This window comes from Acromyrmex echinatior, chromosome 9 (genome assembly GCF_024713525.1).
Source record: "Acromyrmex echinatior isolate Ae372 chromosome 9, ASM2471352v2, whole genome shotgun sequence".
Classification (NCBI taxonomy): Eukaryota; Metazoa; Arthropoda; class Insecta; order Hymenoptera; family Formicidae; genus Acromyrmex; species Acromyrmex echinatior.
Window position 1 is genome coordinate 5,202,271 of NC_141860.1, and position 20,964 is coordinate 5,223,234.

Below are 20,964 nucleotides of genomic sequence, written 5' to 3' on the forward strand. Positions count from 1 at the left end.
AAATTATTTGTTTTGATTTAATAGTATTATTCACAAATAATGTTTTCGCAAATTCTCTTAATTCGATTTGATTGTATGTCCAATTAAAATAGAACTAAAACATCAACAAAGAGGAATACTCGCAAGATAAAACGTGACACATAGAGAGATTACAATATTCTGAATTGTTAATTGTTCGTTAACGCTTTAGCGCGGTCGCCTCGCATCGATTCAGACAATAATAATAACGATTATAGCAGCAATTTATCGAGATAGAAAGTATTCATTCGGTTTACGAACAGCGAAAATTCCGATTTCAAACAGCTGGATTTAACAGTAATATTTATGATTCGCTTGCGGCGATAATAAGTGTGCGTAAACATTTAGCAAATCGACGGATGGCAAATCGTTGGCGTCCTGCATACGGTTGATTTTCGATCAACCGACGCGCTATCGCGAACGAAAACAATGCACACCGATGGGAATTCGATCACCTGGGGATGTCGATTTCTGCTGGTGAATAATCCGACAGCCTTGTTCCGCCTTTTGTACATGACAGCCATAATAATAATAATAATAATACCGTATACGTCGACGTCACGCAACGGGATCGACAAAATAGCCAAAAAATAATAATATCCGATTTAAAATACAATTCGCTACGTTATCGTTTATTAATATTCGTATCAGCAGTTAGCGAAAACAATTTTTTATTTCTTGAAAGAAGCTTAACGGATTTCTGAAATATGGAATTCTGTGCTTTATGCTCCGGAACGTGCCGTGATTATTAAAATGGAACTATTAAATCTATTCGTGTTGCACTTTTTGTACTTAGAATTTTCGCTTTCTCTCTTATCAACGAAAAGAATAGCTTTTTCTCGTTTTAAATGCAAAAATTTTGAGGGATTTCAAACAACACGATAAACTTATTGAGAGCAATTTCCTAAAAGCGATTTGTTCAGATAACAGAAACTCACGTTTAAAAATATGTATCTTTAAATTCTGTCAAGTAATTTCTTTATTATGATTATTCATTTATCATAAAACAATTCCTATAAGCGCATAATATTATTTGATATTAAGTAATATTTTAAACATATTCTTAAAATCTTAAATGTAATATTTTAAGAATATTGTATTAAAATTATATAATATTAAATAATATTCTCGAAATATTATGGAAAGTTATATGTCCACTCCTGATAATATTGCATTATTATTAAAAGCAATATTATTTAATAGTAAAAGTAATATTATTAATGGTAATGTAATATTGTATAAACGTTAAAAAGTATGACAAAATTTACTTTAATTTACTTTAATTTGTAAAACTGTTTAGTATACGTTTATAAGTATACGTTTAAAGATTGAAAATAATTTTAACGCAATTAAAACTGGATATGTACTTAAAATCATGCAAAAACGTTTTTTTAGCATAAGATAACCTTTTTTTAGCAACATAAACTGATAAGAACTTTTCGTTACTGGATTGTAAATTTCAAATTGCACTAAATTAAGAATAATTAATATTTATAAATATTTTAATAATATTTCAGGATATTAACTTATAATATCTAGGATATTATATAAGTGGACATATAACATCTATAAAATACTCCCATAATATTAAAAAATATTATATAGTATTTTCGAAATTTTATAATAAGTTATTTTAATTTTTTAATAATAATCATATAACACTCTAGGAATATTTTGCACTTATAGGAATATAGCTAAATATTACGTTAAATAATATTATATTTATATTATATAATATTAAATACGTTAATAATATAACAATAAAAATATGTTTAATAATTTATGATATAATTAGCAAATAACTTTCTTATTATAACATCATATACAATTTTGATATAATTTTACAAAAAAATGCAAAATTTATTATAAAAACAGCAAAATCTAAATCAATGAAGATCGATTGATTGAAAAATTTATAGCAATTAAAAGTGAATATATTTAATACTATCTAATGTATATTTCGCCAAAAAAAAATAAAAAAGAATTTCACATGAAATGGAACAATTAAAATAAAACTATTCCAAGATATAAATTACTGGATATCGAAAATTTCGTAATGCTCCAGCTTAAATTAGAAATGACGTCAATCTGACTCGCTCCAGAGACATTTTACGCATTTCGCACACGCGATCGATATCCGGGTCGCATCGTACGACATTCCATCAATGACATTCCATCAATCTGGGAGCGAGAGGGGGAACGATGAATGCCGGGCAACGAGGACTACTTCGGGCTTGTCCCATAGGGTGAGCCCGGCCGCTCGGTATTGTTAATCGTCACGAGCGAATAATCTGGCGGGCTCACGCCCGCGTTTGTACGTGCATTAGTCCGGCTCGTATGCAAACTGAAATCACGAGCGGTAACGACTAGGTGGCCTGCATAAATACGCGAAAGCGGCACGGTGGACTAATCAATTCCGCCGAATCACAGAGAATTTTCAATGCTCGGGCCCCACCCGCACTCTTCGCTACCTTGCTACGTGTATCTGCAACACGATCCAGGGATGTGGATGGTACGAACGGGGAAAGGGCAGTGAGGAGAGAAACCAGGAGTTTTATTGTCGGACTAATTCGGCAAAAGAGAATTGATTGCTGACCCTCGTTGGCTCTGTCGCGTCCATACGATACATACACGAACCCAGTGTTAGCTTCACCTCCCAACGTTCCCTTTGTCGATAATCGAAATTTAACAGTATTCGGTGGCCAACGAATCGCCCATTAAGAGACGTAAAAAAAAGACCAAACAAATGTAAAAATGTGAATGTATAGAATTTACTCAATTTTGAGATAAACAAGAATGGAGAGGATTGCAAGATGTATGAATGAAATAGTAATATGTATAATATATAATTGAAATATTGATACACAAAAATTAAGTGTTATGAACTCTTTATAAGTATTATACTTCATTTCTTGCATAAAAAAACTTGCAGGAAAGAAAAACATTATACAAAATTGTCATTAAAAAAAATTAATTTGTGAAATATCAGATAGAAATCATACATATTTTTTTTATTTTTGTTAATAGATATTTATGTCAAATAAATTATATTAAAATATTAAATAATAATTAGAGAAGCAAATGTTCCAAACTTTTTCTTTCTGTTATATATATAAATTTTTGGATTTTATAAGAAATTCCAGCTTTTTGTCACTCATAATATAATATGTAAACAATATATAAATAATATGCACTTTATTAAGAGCTCCATTTTCGTTCGCCTTTGATGTATAATTTATAATTCATTATATTCTACAATTACATTATGAATAAACAACTGTTTGATAAATACACAAGAAAGTACAGAGAAAGAGAGAAAGAAAGAGAACACAAAAGAGAATTTTGAATTGAAGAGAAACATAAATGATGAACATACTATCGTAATAATATATAGAAAGTAACAATAGAGAAAATTAATAAAAAAGCGAAAATTATGCTATACACTTCTTGATTAAAATTAAGTAATGCATACAATGTATTACAAATTGCAATGAAAAGACACGATAAAGAACAAATTCTATTTTCGTGTAAAATAAATTCTATGCTCTCAGTAATTTATTTCCAGAGGTCGGTTATACTTAAGTTGCCAACTAAGTTAAAGGAATGCCTCGAAATAAATTTTCTTCGTAATAGAACAGATTCCTTGTATACGGTCATAAGCAGATCCTTATTTCAAGATTTCTTCCGACGCCTTCCACCCTTATCGCTGAGGTAATCAACTTCGCGTTAAGAATACCGTTCTCTCGAAGATACCCTTGTCTTAAAACAAAGCTCTTTATTTGTGTATTGTATGATTTATTTAACGAGCTAAGCGCCAGCACGCGACGTCGAATGTATCCTCATACAGGGTGTTCCAAAAAGATTCGACTTGTAAAATCTATTCTCAAAATACAAATTTAATTATTTTTACAAATATTTTTATTTCATAAAGTTATCATATTAATATTTTACTGTAATCAAAAATATTAATAATTTCATTATATTAAGCTTACTTCAAAAATTTAATTTCTACAAATTTATTTATATTTTTAAGATTTATAAATATATTAATAATATTTATAATATATTTAGAATTTATTTCTTCGATATTAAACAAATTTGCAAATATAAAGATCTCAAAGAAAAATTTTTATTTAAAAAAATAATTTTGTAAAAAAGATCGAAGTTCGATCAAAGTTTGATCATTTTTTCAAGAACTAAGTTTTACTCTTTTAAGAACATCCTATATATGTACATGTTTCTCATCGCGTGTAGGCTTGATTTTCATTCTATGGCCATCCATCTTTCTCGAATCCACTCGAAAGTGAACGACGAAGGGTAGAAGACAAGGGTGGTACTCTCGCGCAGGAAGAGGGTGAAAGAAGGAAGTGCGTGCTTCGGATTTCGTGAGACCGATCGTTGGCTCTGAGGATCTTCATTAGCGCTTTAATTAGCACTGAATACCAAGGCGATCATAAACGAAAAATTTCGAGCGCGTATTTCAACGACGCATTTCACACTTATTAAACTCATCGCATTAATTGCATGATCGTTTGCATCTACTCGTTTCACTGTACTATTCCCTGTCCATCGTATTCGCTGTCAAATTAGGTCTGAGTAATAAGTCCGAGTAACAAGTCGCCGGATGATATATCAAGGCTCGATCGATCGTATCGACGTGTCAAATGTCTGCCGAACGATTAATGAAAATAATGAAAATACCAAAATATATATTGAACGGAGTCTGCACTTTAACTTTTTCATTTCCCTAATGGAATACTTTATCATTATAATGATATAATCTCGTTTAATTTCAGAATCACTGAACTTTTAGAACTCCAGATTTTTCTCGCGGTGCTCAAACTGAATTCTCATGTTATAATATTCCGACATCTCGCAACTAGAATGTTTGAAATTTGTGAAATGTGCTCTGTGTGTGTGTGTGTGTGTGTGTGTGTGTGTGTGTGTGCGCTGTGTGTTCTGAAAAATTCTGAATGTCATTGATTTTTCAAACTTCACAATTAGTCCCGAGAGCGCACACGATTCTCTCCAATTTGAGGAAAATCCATATTTTTTTCCCTCTTTCAACTTTGAAACTTCGCGAGAGGTGTGCGCGTGCGGTACACATAAATTTAATAATCGCATCGCTATGCTGAAGCGGACGATGATCGGATTAAAACATTACGCGAGCTTCGTTTCGCCGCGTTTTACATATTTCTCCCCGTTTTACAAAAACAAGATAAAAAACACTGCTGACTTCATATTAACAGGAGGGGAGGAGATCGTTGTTTATTCATGCCAGCATTTCATAAATTTCGCGTCACACGGTACTAGCGCGTAATCGCATGAAAAATTCAAAAACGCTTTGCTCACACTAAAATTCTCATTCAAATTATAAGTAATTTATGATCAAATCAATTACATTTTCCACCTTTCATCCGTCGCTCAACTCGGACTGTTGCCACGAATTCACTGGAACATTTTAAATCAATGAAAGCCTGCACAACGAAAACTACGTGACAAAGGCTATTCAACGTGTTTCGCAATATATCCGGTGCAGATAATAATCCGTCTAATGAAAGCGTTACACGCGAGAACGCACGATGCTGTTCATAGAGAGATTGTATCAGACTCGAGTTTCTGTTTACAATTGCATTTGCATTGCAAACTTTAGATAGATCATTAAAAATTAAAAAATATTAAATAATATTCTACCCTTAGAATACATTGCTCGTGATGATGCTGCAATTTATGCGAAAGATAAATAAAAAACGTACAAAGAGTTATGCAAAATTAATTAATAATTAGGTCAAACATTTAAGTGGTAGAACATTTACATATATAATATGTAACATAACAATTTTTTTAGTAAAAAAAAAGGGAACATTTGCATTAGAAAATAAACACATAATTTTTTTTTAGAATTTAATATAAATTTACAAACGACAGCCTGATGAATTTTTAACGGTTAAAAAATTACTAAAAAACAAATTACATTTTATCATTTCATCGCACAATCATTTATGTCACTCAATTTATGCCACAATAATTTCATTTATCTTATTTATTATTTTAGCAATAATGTTGCTAACTCTTGCCGCAAAATAAATTTATTCAATGTAATATACGCAATTTTTTAAAAAATACGATTTTCAATTTGAGAAGGTCAAGCAAAAAATTCCAAAAGAAAATCCTGTCTTTAAAACTCTTGCGATATTGAAAATTATAGCACGATACATTTGCATCAATTCGCCTATTCTCAAGAAAATCCCGCTAATGGAGAAATGATGACTTGGAAGGGAGAGATAACATAAAAGACATGTTTGTCTATAATACTTTTTTGGACGTCACCAAACCTGACAAATGGGCGAACAGTTTGTAGATTCTATCCTGCCGCACATGGCGCCATAATCACATTAATAGCGAAAAGATCGCTCAATACGGCGAATAGTTTGATAAAACTTTATCGTAAATACATGGAGTTTTTTGCGATAAACATAAACCCGCTGAGCACATCGCAAGTTCATCTTGTCATTTTAATCGTCAAATTTATCATTACAATATTACATAAAAGCAAACATAAAAATTAATATCTCATTTTAAGACAAATCTTCTTCTCAAAGAAAATATAAGAAAAGAAGAATATAAGAAAAAAAGCCTAAAAGAAAAAATTCGAAGTACACGCAATAATCTGGATAACACGCCGTATAAAAAATATGCCTCGTGATATCGCGGGTTGTAGAGAGAATTGAATTGGAAATTCAATTTCACGTATAGACGATCTTATCTTGGTGATGAAGAAAGAGTATATGGTGGGTATATTCAAAATTGGTATTCGATTTCTCATGCTATTATTAAAAGTAAATAGTCCCCGGAAACGAACCGTCCTCTCTACAGGGAGCAAACAGCGGGAAGTTGGAATAAGGAGAAAGAAAAACAGACGAGAGTCATCCTTCTCCGGATATAGCTCGCAAATTCCGCTACCTAGTTTCTAGGAGAGAAACTTTTCGCGAGGAGAGAGGTCGAAGCGTCTAATAGGGAAACACGGGAAACATTGTGGATGAATACTGCCCGCCGCATTTCAAAGAACGAATATCGATTTATCGTCGAAAAGTTTCGCTCTCGGCCGCACACCACGACTCAGGCTGTTGTTTGACTTTCAGAAAGAAAGACGCAATGGGATATGTTTCCCTCTTTCGAACCGATTGTAACTTCCCTCACGGATCGCTGACGCGACAAACTTTCGATAAAACAACGGACGGATATCGCGTAATGCCCAAAGTTGCCGGAAGTTACCCCAGGAGATGTCCCACGTTGTATCGTGGATAGAATAATACTAAAGGTCTACCTTAAAGAAACGTTTACGTAAACGTTATTTTCCACGACCTGATACCTATATCAAACTGATTCTATAGTTGTTATTTCATCTAATGCAGTCATAACTTATAATTTATGAATTTTACACGAAAAGAACAATTTTGCTAAAGTCACTGAAAATTTAATTAGGTATAAATCTAAAAATAACTTTGTTGAACCATCAAAGTAATTATGTAGGACGTTCAAACTGGTTGCTAAAATACCCAAATTTGTTAGTTCATTATGATTGAATTTTCTACATAATTATTTTGGTGACATAATAAAATTTTCAGATCTGTACTTAGCTAAATTTTTAGATACTTCAATAAATTCGTTCTTCAAACAAAATTATTCTTAAATCTTCTGTATCTAGTTAAATTTTTGGATATTTTGGCAAAATCTTTCTTTCCATATGTACCGTTTTAACAAAACTCAAAATAAGAATTTATAACGAAAACAGGGAATTTTATTAAATTGCCGTGGAATTGATTGATTTAGGACTATAATCTGCAAGTAATCAACTTGAACGAATTTTCGTGTTTTTTGTAACAGTCAGCTTCCGATATTTTTTCATACATTTCGAGTAGTGCTATTACATTACGCTCATACGTCAAAATCAGGTCGAAGTTCGAGAGAAGGCCTGGCATAACAAAACGAATCGTCCCATTCCCTGTCGACAAAGCTATCGACCTTTGTGCTCACAACTTGGAGCATCACGTGCAAGCCGTGAAATTATGCCGCGCCGCTCATCATCCGTGACGATACGAACGTTCGCATAATCGAACGAGAGGACTCGTCGCGTCGTCCTCGCCTACCCTGCATAAACCTACCAACGCCCCAACGGACACACCCGGCAGCGCGTAAAGCAATGCCAGTTCGAATGCAAATCTTCGTCCATTTTGCATTTGGTCATCCATCCGACTGACCGCTCGATGCTGTACGATGAGAATCACCGCCTGCTAGTGCAAGAAAATAGTTATAGCGCGATTACGCAGTGGTGCTCGAGTGTATCACAAAATTGTCAGTTTTCCGATTTTCTACCGGAAACTCCGGCTTTTTGGACCTCCGGCACTCCGATAAAACGGTAAAATCTTGAGTGACGAAGCCGAATTGTAAAAACTTTATCAAAATTCTCACGCGCGCAGAATGCTAAATGGGTTTTTTTTCTAGAATTATATTATGTTAATACTAAAAAAAATAAAATGCATGGAATTATAAGAGATTTGAAATAGTAATTCCAAATTTTTTATTTTAATAATACTTCATGTTTGCTTCTATCGAAAATTGAAAAAAAACGATCTCCAATAAAATGTAGTATAATATAGTTTGTAGTTTTTAACGGACTATTAATTTAAAATTAAAAATTTATGTTAATTTATATGTTGTTACATTAATATGCATTACAGTATTAGTTTAAAGCTAAAATTTATATTAATATATGTTGTTACACTATAATATGCTACACAATTATATAACTAATTATCCAGATGATGCATTATATCGATTTTTTCAAACTATTGTCTAGACATTAAAAATTATGATTACGCAAGCATTAATAGATTATATTTACATTTGGATAATTAATTGTGAACCTAATTTAAACAATAATTTGAAGAAATCATCAATATAATGGCGTACTGTCTGAACAATTAGTGACCGTATACATATAATATTGATTTAAAGCCAAAAGTTCGTGTTAATTTATATGTAGTTGTATTAGTACGCTTGCAATAATCACTAATAATAGTTTTAATTATTTATTGGTACTGTATACAATGAGATTTAATTGTAAGTGCGAATTCATGTTTCTGTTATTAGCTAGTATAATTTCACAACACTGATGACTGCAACTAGAATAATTTCACGAATTGTGGAATACCAAAATTTATTGGCTTATATTAACGACATTTATTAACAATAGCTCCTATAGTATTTTCCAATATTCCCGGCTTAGATGGGAATTCGTGTCTCTGTTGTTAAATAATTTTCTAATAACAATGGCGATTATAATGGTTCCGCAAACTGGAGCGCCCCAGAGTTGCTATGATATATTAACATTTAATCGAAGAATTTATCGTTATATGTGCATCCACGACATTTAGCCAAAATATTTCCTACGTTTTTGAATATTTTTCATGAAAGAATATAGATATGTTAGAACATGAAATCTCCGCCGTTAGTTAATATATTATACAGTTGTGTAGATAATAATAACATTGATTAAAATAATTCGTGAGTTATGATAACGGTTGCCAGCTTTCGACAAGTGTTTCGCTGAAGCTCAAAAGTTCATGCACTGAAAATTTGACCGTCCTGCCAAATATCAATTACTTATTCAGATGGTCTCTCTAAAAAAAATCAGATATTTTTTTATCCTTCTATCGGAGATTTCTTTCCGAAACCGGAAGCAAGTGTGTGACGTGTGTAAAAAGAGAATAAAAGGCTTTTTTTTTGTATTCACAATAACTAATATTTTTTAATCCATTTATTCTTTTGATTCCTTCGTGAAATTATATATATATATTTTTATATTAAAACATAATTTATTATAATTATAGTAAATAATCCCCGCGCTGTTTCAAAAAAAAAGATTATCAAAATTTAGAGGACCGGAAAATTTAGAAATTTTTTTTTCAATTTTCGATAGAAGTAAACACTGAAAAATTATTAAAATAAAAAATTCCGAATTTTTGCTTATCTCTTATAATTCTATGAATTTTATTTATTTTTAGAATTATATTAACATAATATAATCCTAGAAAAAAAAATCCACTTAGCATTCTGCGCATGAGAGAATTTTGATAATGTCTACAATTTGACCTCGTCACTCGTCACGAGAGAGACGATTTCTCGCGTGAAATCGGCGCACAACGGCAAATATTTTACGAGCGATACGACTGTGCGTAGAGTGTCCGGTGGATAATTACACCAGGCGAAAATTAAATAGCACGAAGCCGGCGACACAGAGCAAATTCGAGCGCTCCCGCATATCTGATACGAAGCGGCGGACAATCGGCCGCATATGAAAACGATGGCCGAGTGCGATGTAAATCTTGGTTCATTTTGCATTATGTCACTGGCCGAGAGAAGCGAGGTTGCTCGCAAATACGCCACAGTAGAGTATAGTATGCCAGGCCACGATAATGCGAGCAAGAACGCTCGTGCGTTTTGCCGACTTTTACGAGTACAGGAGAAATCTACGTTCTGCGCGCGTATGTAATTCTATGTGCACGCGCGGTGCATAAATATGTTAAGTAATGGATATAGACGATTCATGTATGAATACTACCTTTGATTTTCATGCGTTATTATGCACTTTGTGTAAAAAATAAATTATGCAAATGTATATTAATATATACAAAATGCATAATAGTGTAAAATGTAAAATGATTTGAAAATTGATAGGATATTGTGTAGATATTCAACGAATTTCGAATTAAACAATTTCCATGACATTCAAACATACTAAAATGTAGGATGACAAAAAAGTTTGGTCACAAAATTTTATATTTATTAAATCATTAATAATGTATATTTATAAAAAAAAAATTTTGAAATATGTTAATTATATTTTATTAATATAAATACCAAAAATAACAATTAACATTTAAATGGCTACTTTTAGCTTCGATACAACCTTTAAGATTTTGTGTAAAAATAAATTACGCAAATGTAAAATATGAAATAATTCAGGAATTGATAAAATATTGTATTCTTTGAGGAATTTTGAATTAAATGATTTTTATGGTATTCAACGTATAAAATACAAAATGATGAAAAAATTTAATTACAAAGAGAATATATCAATAATAGTTACGCATCTTTTCATAGTAAAATTCTTCTAAACCAATAAAACTGTTTTCAATTCATCAACACATGAAAACCTTCTATTTTTGATATTTAATAAGATATAATTAACTCTATAGGCTGTTTTGACGTTATTTTAACGATGATTTAACATGACGAAGTCATTTATCGTCCACACAGAGAGTTTGGCTTTTTTAATATCATTTTTACATTAAAATGATGATAAAAAATATCAGCTTGCTACCTGGATAATGATTTAATAAACACAAAAGAAACTTCGTGCTGAACTTTTTTATCATTTTGTAATGTAACGTTTCCGTATGATAAAAGAATAGACGAGAAAGAAATCGAAAAAGGTTTACAGAAAATGAGAAAGAAATTAGCAAACTGAAATAATGCATCCAAGAATATTACAGCACTTCTTGAAAATGCGTTCTCGTGTTAAAAAAAAACCGAAGTTATACGGAAGATGAAAAAGAAATTAGCAAACTAAAATACATATATATATATATATATATATATATATATATATACATATATATATAATCCAAGAGTATTACAGCAGTCCTTGAAACATGCCTCCGTATTAAAGAACCGGAACTAATTCTCAATTATAAAGTACTGAACTCTGCTAAAATATTCTGATACGAATAAATATTTATCGGACGATGCATTCATCACAATGCCAGCGTTTCACGCGTGTATTCTGGCAAATTGCTCGCCCGGTATACTTCACTTAGCAAAACCGTCAAAGAGTTGATACATGCAACAATGCACAACTACGTTGCATAGCCCGAATATGAACAACGGTAGAGAAAAAAAGAAAGAGAGAAAAAGAAAGGGAGGAGAGAGAGAGAGAGAACAATGATAGATCCGGTCACGGAACAAAAGGAATGAATTAAAACGTGCACACGCGTATATGATGGAAGGTCACCAAATTAAAATGCATGAAGAGAAAAATATCGTTCACAAAACCGGCGAATACCGTGACAGAATTAACGATATCCGCCGTTTACAAAGTTTGACGTTAAACGAAGCGTATCTCGCGACGCCAGGAGGCTTCAAAAAATTCGTGACTTTCGAACGTTTGTACTTTTCGAGATAAAATCATTGTCGACGCGTGACCGATTACAGAATAATCTGTTTATTTCCCGAATTCTATGCGCGAATTTTTTATATTATTCGAATATTTCGATGAATAAAAAAGGCTTACAAAGAAGATGTTAAAAAAATGTATAAAGGCTAAGAAATTCATTTAAAAAGATAGGAAAGGATGGAAACACAAAATCCCTTAATAAATAATTTTTAATTGAAAAATTTTTTAAATACTAGTGTATTATATATGTAACGTAAAATATAGTTTGAGAAAAATGTAATCTTTCACAGAACAGAGAGAGAGAACACTGTGGAGGATTTTAGAGCGAATGTGGAAAATGTTGGTACATTGCTATTACAATAACATAGTCCGATGTTGGGTCTCGATAATATACACGGTAAACATTCGCTAACAATTTAATACATTCACGAATACTAATCGCAGGAATTACACATAATATGGAGGAGTTATACATAAACCACAAATCTCCCCTTACGCAGTAATCGCAGTACTAATGCAGCCCGTATGAAGCTTAGGCTATTAAATTCTATATCAGCTGTGTTTCACCAAGCCCTATTTCTAGTTAGTGCAAAATAGACTTTCATCCGTGATGCATGCGATAGAATGGGATATATCTCGTATCCAGAACAAATACACGCGCGTATACGTACATACTTATATGAAAAAAAAAACTTTTTCAAGCTAGGGTATATAAAATAAAAATTCTTAGATTTGAATCCAGAAGAAATTAGTTTCTCCTATTTTTTCATAAGCCATGTAAAAGAAGAACATTTACTCGTAATATAAATAATTTTTCTACTATATAGAAATAGATTTCTCTTTCTATTTAAAGGAAAGTTTTTTTAGCTAAATTTTGCAGACGAATTGTATTAAACATCATATACTGCTGTAATGGTAATTCGTCGGTAACTTTATCCTAATAAATCTGGGTTTAATCGGGTATTTCGTGAAATTGAATATCTATTCGGATATTGATATTACTCTAGCAAGAAAAAAGAAAGAGAGAGAGAGAGAGAGAGATTATTCCATGGCAGATATCGTTTCATTGATATCATTTCATTGATTGTATGAGTAATGTGAATATCCCCAGACAATATTACTGCAATTGTCCGACATATCCAGTCAAGAAACATTCATGATTTTCAACAGAAAAGCATTATTAACGATCATGATAATCAGATCAGCCAGAAATGATTGGTTGATGCTGATTCAACGTCAATCATTTCTAACTGAGGAGTAGTATAAGCTATCTGAATAACTGAGAAATTTCTGGTTAAAAACAAACCAGAAAATTCTGATTATTGCCCATTTCTAACAACGTAAATTAATTTTAATCTCAATTCAACTTTTGTTCTTCTTTTTTTAATTCTTAGAACTAAACAAAGATGAAGAATTCGTTAAACCAAGATTGAAATTAAATTGCCCATTCAACCAGAAAAATCTGATTTCCAATCAGAATTTCAATTAATGCAATCAAACTTTTGTCGTACAAATAAATAAATAATATATAACGAAATTTAAGAATCAAATGTACAAAACAGAAATCTAATAAATCCAAGAAATTCCTAGGAGATATTCCAATAAATTATCATCTAAAAATTAATTCGTAATTTTTACTTGATAATATAATATATATGTTACAATTTTCGATATTTCCTTATTTGTTAATCAGTTACTTTGTACTCAACAACAGTTTAGACAACAGCGTGAATTTGATCGGGATCTATGTGTAGATTCAATGAAGCTCGATGTGTGCCTACTGGATTAAGCCGCACCTATTTCGCGCGAATATTACACGTGAGTGATTATACCGATAACGCAGTTCACGCCACTCGGTAATCACTACGCTAACGCTGCCGGTATCGCGAGCTACCGGATCGACTCGCCTTTTCAATTCGCAATGCGGTTATTCCATTGCGCTCGTAGAAGCTACGAATCGACCTAATACACGACGAGACTTCTCACGCCGTTGCGGCGCGAGCAGCAGGTCGCAACTTTCGATCCGGAGGGCGGCTTTATAGCTTTCATTAAAGGTAACGGAGATGGAATAAGGGCGTACGTCCTTAGGGCAAATGGACCAAGCTTGAAAGCTAGGATCATCAACAAGAAGACAGTAAACGTATGTGTATACACGTGCGGACACGCGGGTGCAGGATTTCCCGTTTGGCTGGCTAGCTGGCTAGCTTGGTACGCTGATGTACACGATGTTTACACGAACGGCTGCCCATCCGACACTGCTTTCGCTAGCAATGAATTCGCATTACGACGGCGCCCAACGCATTAAACTATAACGACTACCAGGACATTCGGTAGACCGGATATCTAAGCGACAGATTATGAGCGCAATGCGTCGCTAACAATCCCTCTATGGACATTGCATCATATAACACTGTAATGGTAGCTTTTAAAACGCCACCGGCTGAATAGCAGCAATCTCAGCAGTAAGACATCTCGGAGGTCATTGAAACGATGGCGTCAGAAATAAACATACTCCGAGTCACATTATATATATTTAGTAACTGTATTTATAATTTTTGGAAGAATTGAGTAACCCATTGCAAAAATAGTTGCCTCCGATTCGAAATATTTTAGACGAGAGCAAAAAAACTTTTAGAATTTTTCTCATTCAAAAATATTAATAAGACCTTTTTGAAAAAAATGTGAAAAACCCATTGTTTTAATTAACAAAATGTTTTAATTAACAAAATGATATAGCATGAAAGATGCAATTTCTATTTATTAAAATATACTTGGACTGTTTTTTTAATTAAAGAAAGGATTTTGCTAATTTTTAAAGTGTTGATACAAAAACAGTTAAATCTTACAAAAGTAGATCAAATTAAAATAAAATTTTTATGATTTTAAAGCATTTTTAATATCAATAAAAAAAGATTACAAATTATATTACAAATCATCACATTTCATTATTTATTTAAAAATATAATTTTCTTTTCTCTTTTATATTTATGTTAGATTTGAATGAAAATGAAATATTAAGTACAGAGGAAAAATTGGCAACACAAATTTCACAAAAAAAAATAAAGAATAAAGATAAAAAAATAATAAACCTAAATTAATGAGAGAGAGAGAGAGAGAGAGAGAGAGAGAGAGTACACAATAGGGATTTAACCTCTTTTGCATTTTTGCTCACTTTTCTCCCTTGATCTTAAGGATGTAACTGTTTTTATAAAATTTAAAATGTTCAATTCATAGCTAAGGAAATCAAGGATTCAAATATCTCTTTTTTATTATTAAATGTAGCAGCATTTCGATTAAATTGTTATTACAAAATTATAGTAAATACTTTACATAATAAGTATTGTATATTTTTTCTTAGATCGCATTTATTTATTTAAGTTAAAACCGTTTTCTTTACAGAATCTAAATAAACCTAAAACTAAATAAATTTGAACTAAAACGACGATAAAATTGAAATCTCTAGACCTCAATACAATATTTGCGAATAGAAATGCAGAGTAAGAAAAATAAATTTAATACTTCATCAAGCTTTTTATAATAAATAAATGAGATGACCAGAATTAACGTATATTCTCTCTAAAAATAGGCAGAATTAGCACCATAGTATTGACTTGAAAGGAGTTCAGAAAAATCAAATCTCTGATGTTATTTAAAAAGAAAAAAACTTCTATTTATCTAAAAGATCTTAATAATTTCCAGAAAATTAAGCGAGCCGTAATATCACAATGCTGTACGAAATTAATGAAGAGAAAAAAATGCAAAAAATGTTGCAGCATCTTTTAAGAACATCTAGAAATAACTCGAAATGAAAGCTTAATAGCGCTCAGCGCGTACAAGTCACTCGTGGTATTAAAAAAATGCCTGAAATACGGGCACGAGCGGAAGTACTTCCGTTCTCTTGGCGCGACTGCCGAGACAATAGCCTTTCTCATTCCTTTCTACCCTCTTTATGTAGCACCAACAAAAGACTCTCGATATTCGACCCAGTGTGCTCTCACAATACCTCCTGTGTCATCTGTAGTCTCCATACGCTCCGTCGAAGGTACATGTTGGAGAAGCGCGCCTCAAAAAAAAGGAAGGGCGAGGGAGAGGAAAAAAGTTAAAAAAGATATGACTATATCCCAACCATGATAATTAATAATCGCTTTTCCTTCCACAGCAAAGGTACATTCGTTTTATTATTTCACGTACACGACGCGATTCTTTGAGATCAAATCGGACTTGATGAATTCTCAGGAGACCAGGAAACGAGGAAAGTCGATAAATCGTGTAGAGAACATGCGCGCGCGCACCATTACTAGCTGAATCACTCGAAACGATCTAAACGAGATTCGTAGCTCCACTTTCCAATTTTGCCCGACTTGAAGGAGCCTTTTCACAGATCCTGCGAGATAGAAACGACTGAGTAGGTAGATAGGTAGGAAGGTTCCACCTGGGTAAGAGGTGAAAGGGTGTGTGTACTCAGGGGATGGTATCGCGAAGGAAAAGCCGAGAGAAGTAATCGCCGCGAGGAGAGGCACGATCGTCGAGATGTACGTGGCGAGGAAGCGCAATTTTCAAATCGAACCGCGTTGCATCGATCCTGCGTTTCTCACCGTCCGAGACTAGTCCAAGAGCACGCCAGTTGACGGATTTACCCCGTGAGAGGACCCAGCCGAAGTCACGGTCGGTCGAGCTCCGGTCGTGTGGGGAGTGGAGTGGCTCGGTCGGTCCCGGTAATACGATAGAGTTAGGTAACTAGCTACGTTATACCTTGGCAAACCCATTATATCGCTCTGGGAATCCTTTGGGAAATAGTCTATAGCGCTGCCGCGGGCTCGAGCTTCGATCAACCGTGAAATGTAGTCCGATACGTATTACGTAGTGCAGTACCCAATACGTTCTGCCGGCATCTGACGTATAGTGCATCACCACGACGCGCGGGCCGCGTTGCCTTCTATTGGTGGAGAGAATTACCGAGCCTACTGTGCGCTTAGGATTCCATCTTTGCACGGAATTGCGGCAATTTCTCTCATTCGGCCTGAACACGAGTTCGGTTTGTCCTTCCTAAACATGCGACACGCTAACATATTAACCCTCAACTGCTGGTGATTACGTAACTAGTAAAGCGATCTCAACGCGACCCCATAAACAAATGACATCATAATCGAAAGTAATTTAAAGGAAATTAATTCTGTTATTTTGAGAACTTCTAATTCAAACTTGCAAGATTAACTTGGGCTTGATAGAAAACTTAAATGTGTACACTGAGAAAAAAATAGACTAAATTTAAATAAATATTTATTTGAATACTGCCAACTAAACATTTACTCACACTAAATAAATATTTGCTTAATAAAAAGAAGTGATTGTTGAATGAAATTAATGTTTTTTTGTATCAAATAAATATATTTTTATATTTAATAAATATTTAGTTGGTACTATTCAAATAAATATTTATTGAAATTTAGGATATATATTTTTTTTCTCAGTGTAGTATCATTCTGTTACAATCCTGAAAAAAGATTTGAGATATTTTTTTAAATTTTAGATCAATAAATTTGGTATAATACCAGAGAGTCCATGTATTTATTTTTTTATCTATTTATAATGCTTTTTGCTGTAGTTCGAAAACTGGTTTACGAAATTCCTATTTTTCTATATCGTATAATTACATTCTACTTTGCGACAACAGATTGAAGAGCAATGTCATTTCGCGACTTGCCTTCGTAACGAATAAAACAAATCAATAACAAATTTTAAAAAATTATATCGTAACAAACAAAACAAGGAAGGCTATTTTCGAAAAATCGGATTCCGTTAATTCTTACAATCGATTATATGCAAATAAACGAGTATTGACTATAGGAGGAGCGGTCACATCGCCACGTCCCGGCCAGCCTCGAAACTTTTATAAAAACGGCGCGAATGAGCGCTCGACAATATTTGATTAGATTTTACAAACAAACGCACTCGGACGAACGCGCGACATACACGTGTAATGAATTTACATCACGCCCCAGCGCGATTGCCTCTTTTATTCATTCGAGAGAGCGCTTGTCCTCTCCACTGCTCTTCATGCCCTCGCCCGCGAAACGATCATGAATTCAATGGTTTCCGATAATAGCGGGATGAGAGTCGAAGGGAGGGAGGGGGTGGAGGATATAAAACAAAAAGAAACGCTCGCGTATCGACAGTAATTTACATAGGGGGTGAGTGTTCCGCGTTCCGAAGGCAAATAAATGTTCACCCTGCACTCGACGATCCCTCCGATGCACACACTCGAAGTCTCGAATGAGGTCGCGCACGTACACCCGTGTGTCTTTTGAAATCAACAGGCTCGAGGTAGTTCTTAAAGTTGTCGGCAACGTCGAGCATTGTGAATAGAATCAAGTATTATTGATAGGTCTCACATAGAGAAGTTGTTCATAGGAAAGACAACGAGCGCATCATTTATTTCAAGTAGGCGAAGCGTTGAATCACGTTTTGAACAAAGTAAATGTTTTTACTTTTATTTACTGAAGGAAACGCTGCCGATAAATGTCGATGAGGGCATCGGAGCATTTGCTTACGCTTCAAGTTAGAATTGATTCTGCAAACTTCTCGTCCTCGAAAGTTTAACAAGAGCAGAAACTGTTTCCACTTTCCTTTTAACAGTAATATTAATTTATGCTTGATTTAAAATCATGCTGATATTAAGATAAGTCAAGATAAATTATGTATTTTCAGTAATGAAAATTGTTTGAGTTTCCTAGTTTTCGAAATAGAAAAACAATCTCTGTGATTTTTCAAAGTTTACTGGAAAGTTCAGCTTATAATCGATAATCGAAAAAAACATATAGTCAAATAAGATGTTCTATTGCTTTTTCGTTACGATACGATAATACACCTAAATATAGCTGTCGGCACGATCCTTCCATTTTCAGACTAAACACATGAATCCGAACACAATAAAGCTAGGACGGCGCACAAATTCGCGAAACGACACTAATAGTGGTCAAGCTGACTCCGGCGATACAATACCGGTATCGGTGCGCTATTATCCGCAAGTTTATTGAATGTTAAAGTTCTATAGAGAATTCTCCATTTCGCGTTTACCCGGCTATATTTCGCTGTCAGTAAGTACGTCGTTGCTACGTAGCAGTAATTGGCACGTCAGGACAATGCGGCGTATCAGCGAAATTCCGCTGTAGCGTTTATTTAATCAGAAACTACAACAGTACACATTGAATTGCTTATTATTTAACAAATCAAACGGTATCTTCAAGACATGCTTACTGCAAAATTGACTTAATATTATAATCGGGAAATATAAATAATTGAATAATTGGTTAGATGCGTTCAGCAAAAAAAAACAGCTTTTTGCAAAACAACTGTTGTAAAATTCTTTACTGTGATTGATATGATTGATCTTGCCCTTAATTTCTCACTGGATCTGAATGTATAAATCATATTAAAGAATTTTACAACGGTTGTAAAACTATTTTTTCTACTGAATGTAGAATCATTACGTGATTTAATGCTAGTTTATTTTAATTTCAGAATTTTCTTTGCTTTTTTTTGTCAACTTCCAAAATAATGCAATTTAGACTGGTATTCATAGTTCATCAGTTCTTATATTTAAATTCGTCTTAAGATGTCATAAGTAAATCACAGAACTTATTAGCATTTTAAAATATCTCGAAGGTTTTAAAATAACAGAATGAATATTGATGAATACTGGCTTCAAATTATGCATAAACAAAAAAATAAATATGCTGATATCTTTTACGAAATTACCTACAGCTAAAATATATTTTTATCCAAACGGATAAAATTGATTATATCTGCAAATCCAAAATACAATCGCAAAAATAATTATTTTAATTTCTTCTTTACGTTGTTATCGTAGCGAATAACATTATTTTAAAATACAGACAAATCGAGAAGAGGATTTAGTTTTACATCACAGAGAAAAATTTCTGGTTCAAAATAAATGAACTAAAATATTTCTGATCATATCAATCAGAATTCTGATTGTCTTAATTAGAATTATAATAAATTTAAGCCCAGAAAATTCTGATTTGTCTATTTTCAACCAGAATTCCTGATACAGCCAGATTCCTGTTGTGGTGTACGAATAATATCCCCCGTTTATGAAAGTATATAATCAAAAACGCAAGTTATCAAAGTTATGCACTTTTCATAGCCGTATAAGGGTCCTACACGCGTTAGACGAGATAGGTGCAAGCGAAATGATTCACGAGAGACAGGAATAGAACTGTGACCGTTTCCCCTTCACGTTCTTCTTCAGGGTCGGTGAAGAGCCTTGAAGAGCCCGTGGGATTGGCAGTCGTTATAGTACGAGGATGAGAAGCTCATGCTTTCACATATGAATTTTTTCGACTCAATATCAATCGCATAATTTACGATAATGCAATTCTTTAGTCATTGAATCGATTTAACTCGAATAAAATGGCATAGAAACTGTGTTGTATTGTTTGTATTATATCGTAACAATCAAAGAGATTCATTGCAATTGCATTGAAATTAATGCGATAACATTAAAATGTAAAGCTACGTATTTGCATGTCGCGAACAAAGGAAATCTACCCTTCGCAATAATAGCTATTGTATACAAAAGGATTAATCTTGATGTCTCAGTTACTTTTCAAGATTCGGAGAGGTAACATTTAAATCACATCAGATACTTAATGGAGAACTATTTTCTTTTTCTGCTCGCATTCAAG

General features: G+C 33.1%; 1 protein-coding gene and 1 long non-coding RNA gene across 5 annotated transcripts in view; one reads left to right on the plus strand and one right to left on the minus strand.

Moving 5' to 3' along the window:
• Positions 1-20,964, plus strand: part of vn (membrane-bound neuregulin protein vein) — a 400,698-nt gene that overhangs the window by 364,184 nt on the left and 15,550 nt on the right. The gene's annotated exons all lie outside the window — the stretch shown is intronic.
• The window catches only part of LOC147908525 (uncharacterized), a 404,067-nt gene that overhangs the window by 349,336 nt on the left and 33,767 nt on the right, over positions 1-20,964 (minus strand). Inside the window, exon 1 of one of the 4 annotated variants that reach the window (XR_015546123.1) lies at positions 5,420-20,957. The exons of the other annotated variants lie outside the window; for them this stretch is intronic. This is a non-coding gene — a long non-coding RNA (uncharacterized LOC147908525). Of the gene's footprint in view, positions 1-5,419; positions 20,958-20,964 lie in introns of those variants that run through there. 4 annotated transcript variants of the gene reach the window in all.